The sequence below is a fragment of the Lontra canadensis genome, unplaced genomic scaffold (genome assembly GCF_010015895.1).
Source record: "Lontra canadensis isolate GAN:19392208 unplaced genomic scaffold, GSC_riverotter_1.0 scaffold46, whole genome shotgun sequence".
Classification (NCBI taxonomy): Eukaryota; Metazoa; Chordata; class Mammalia; order Carnivora; family Mustelidae; genus Lontra; species Lontra canadensis.
The window spans coordinates 13633683-13637588 of NW_022631040.1; positions in this window are offsets into that span (position 1 = coordinate 13633683).

The following is a 3906-nucleotide window of genomic DNA, read 5'->3' on the forward strand; positions in this document are numbered from 1 at the left end:
AGTAAACCTTTATGCAAAGAGGATAACTAAGGCTTAGAGAAGTTAAGTAATTTGTCAAAGCACTGAAGGTCGAAGTCAAAATACAAATGCGGACGTGCCAGATTCCAGAACTTGAGACTCCATCCACTGTGCTCCACTTTTCCACTGACTGTGCTCTTTCTGAGATATTTACCAACCCTACAAAGTTTTTTAATGAAGACACACACTCCCAATAAGGTGACAAAAGGAAATAAATGGTATACTGATTGGGAAGGAAAATATACAACTGTCTTTGTCTACAAATGACACGACAGTCTATGTAGAAAATCCAAAAGAATAAGCAACAAGGAGCACCTCAGTTGGTTAAACATATGCCTTTGGCTCAGGTCATGTTCCCAGGGTCCTGGGATCAAGTCTCATTTTGGGCTCCCTGCTCAGTGGGGAATCTGCTTCTCTCCCTCTGTTGCTCTTCCTACTTGTGCACACACACACTCTCTCTCTCTCTTTCTCTCTCTCTCTGTCAAATAAATAAAATCTTTAAAAATAAATAAATAAATAACAAAAAATGGATCAAATACACAATTATAATAACCTTGAAGATACAAGGTTTACATATAAAAGTCAGTTGCTATGCAGTGATCCAAAGGGGCACATGCACCCAGATGTTTATAGCAGCAATGTCCACAATAGCCAAAGTATGGAAAGAACCTAGATGTCCATCGGCAGATGAATGGATAAAGAAGATGTGGTATATATACACAATGGAATACTATGCAGCCGTCAGAAAATGAAATCTTGCCATTTGCAATGATGTGGATGGAACTAGAGGGTATTATGCAAAGTGAAATAAGTCAATCAGAGAGGGACAATCATCATATGATCTCACTGATATGAGACATTTGAGAAATAAGACAGAGGATCATAGAGGAGGGAGGGAAAAATGAAACAAGATGAAACCAGAGAGGGAGACAAACCCTAAGAGACTCTTGGTCTCAGGAAACAAATTGAGGTTTTCTGGAGTGAAGGGGAGTGGAGGGGAGGTGGGAGGTGTTGTACATTGGGGAGGGTATGTGCTATGGTGAGTGCTGTGAAGTGTGTAAGACTGATGAATCACAGACCTGTACCATGGGGCAAATAATACATTATACGTTAATTTTTTAAAAAGTCAGTTGCTTTTCTTTATGCCAATAAAGAATAAATGGAATCTGAAATTAAAAACACAATACCATTCATGTTAACAGCCCCAAAAATGAAAGACTTAGGTATAAATCTAACAAACCAGATATAAGATTTTTAAAAAGAAAGCTACAAAACTCTGATCAACAAAATCAAAGAAGAAACAAAAAAATGGAGAGATAGTCCATGTTCATGAATAGGAAGATTAAATGTTGTCAAGATAACAGTTCTTCCCAACTTGGTCTATATATTCAGTGCACTTCCAATCAAAATCCCAGCAAGTTTTTATAGATATCAACAAACAGGTTTTATGGAAAGGCTAAAGACCCAAATAGCCCGCACAATGCTGAAGAAAAAGGTGGACGACTGACACTACTTGACTCTGAAACATTAGTATAAAGCTACAGGAATCAAAACAGTGTGGTATTGGTGAAAAAACTGACAAATAGATCAATCAAATAGATTAGAGAGCTCAGAAATAGACCCCCCTAAATATCGGTCAACTGATAGTTGGCAAATGAGCAAAGCAATACAGTGGAATATAGTCTCTTCAACGACTGGTGCCGGAACAGCTGGACATACACACACACACACACACACACACACACACACACACACATATAAATAAATAAATAAATAAATAAATAAATAAATAAAAGAATCTAGAAACAGACTTTACATCTTTCACAAAAATTAACCCAAAATGAACTATAGACCTAAATGTAAAATGCAAAACTATGCAACTGCTAGAAGGTAAATGGGATAGCCGTGATGACCTTGGGCGTGACAAGATCTTTCTCTTTACAACATCAGAGAAACAACTCCTCAGAGAAATCACTGATGAGCTGGCCTTCATTTAAATTAAAAAACTTCTCGCTGTAAAAGACAGTATCAAGAGAATTAGAAGACGAGCCACAGACTGAGAGAGAATATTTGCAGAAGACACATTTGATAAAGGACTGTTACCAAAAATATACCCGAAAAAATTCTGGAAGTTCCACAATAGGAATGCAAGCAATCCAGTTGAAAAGTGGACCAAACCAGCACTGCTCAGAACCAAGAGGGAACCTCCCAGCCAGGAAGAGTTCCCCTCCTAGGGAAAGTGAGGACAAGAGCAACATGCTTCCCCAGCCTCTCAGGTCATTACATCAAGGATCTGCTTCAGTTTTATCCAACCCAGAGTCCAGCAAAGCTGGAACATATAGAGGCGGCTACAAACAAGGAGGAAGAGTGGGGGCCACCAGTGTCAGCCATGCAGTAAGAACAATTACGTACAGTTCCTGGTGACCTGCTCTGCGCAAGATCCCTGCAGCTTTCACCCCTGAAAAAAACCAACAGCCAGCCACCACAGATGCTCCTGACTTCACTGGGTTTTGCCCCACAGGTGTTCATATTCACAGACACCAACCACCTGAGTCCCTCCCCGTTTTCTCCCTCTATAACCCCTCTCCAGAGCCCATGATTCACGCTCAGTTTCCCATACCTCTACAACTGTGCAAGTGCAAGATGTCAGCCTAGACCCCATGGCTTGCCCCCCACTAGGATGTGCATATTGAGGGCCAGCCCCACCAGCTGTGGGGCCTGCATGCCTCCAGCCTGACTCCTGTCCCTGGCCTCCAAGGCTGACTGCTTGCGTGTATAATATCCCACAGCCATGGAATTGCACACTGACAGGTTAGGCCCTCACAGCTGCTCATGAGGCTGGGTTCAGCTGTGTCTGCTGATCTGTCACTGGCCTGCACTATCTGGCTCACCTTCTGCTAGCCCTTCCAGCTGTGTACCTGCACACCCTTAGCAAGACTCCTCACACTGACCTCCATTGCCATGTACCCATGGCAAGATCCTACAGTCACAATAGCACATGTCAATAATCAGTGCCCCCACAGCTGCTTGGGCCCAGCTCTGGCCATATTTCCTGTCACTGGCCTGTACCATGGGGTCTACCCACAGCTAGTCCCTCCAGCTGTGCACTTGCACAACACAACCTGACTCCCTTCACTGGCCTCCACTGTTGTGCACATGCCCATTGGGAAACCCTCCAGCCACAGAAGTGCAAGCCAACAGCCAGAGCACCTAGTACATCTTCATCTGCCAGTGTGCCTTTGCTGCTGGCCCTGCTCCCTACCACGATGTGTGTGTCTCCAACCAGACCCCGACACTGTACAGGCACCAGCAGCTGGCCCCCACAGCTGTGTGTTTGCCTACCACTGGCTCTCACACCAATGCCACCCATCCAGTCCCTAGCCACTGGAGTAGGAGGTGCCACAGATGATCCCAACAGCCCTTGTAGCCATGTGGAACTACCACAGTGCTCACCAAGGACTACAGAGTTGTTGATGCTGTGGACCCAAAGGGACATCGTGCTCCCACACCCAGACCTAAACCTGAATGTGTCTGGAATAAACGAAATGAAAATAAAAGAAGAAACTGAGGCTTAACAAGTAACTTTGTGCAAGGTCACAGGTTATACAGTTATACAGAAAACTTAAAATAGGCATATACACAGTAGAATCAAGATTCAAAATCAGAGGCATAGGACTCCATACAGAATGCTGCTTCATAATGACATGCTGTTTGAACGCTAATTCCTTTCTGTTTCTTTGTGCTTATTCCAGGGATCAATTTATCATCTATCATAGCAGATAAGCAAGCTTTGTGAAGATTTTTGAGCATAGTTAAACCAGACAGATACGATCCAACCTTGAAGTATCTGAATCAGTGTGATGTTGAATGTGATGGCACTGAGCTCTA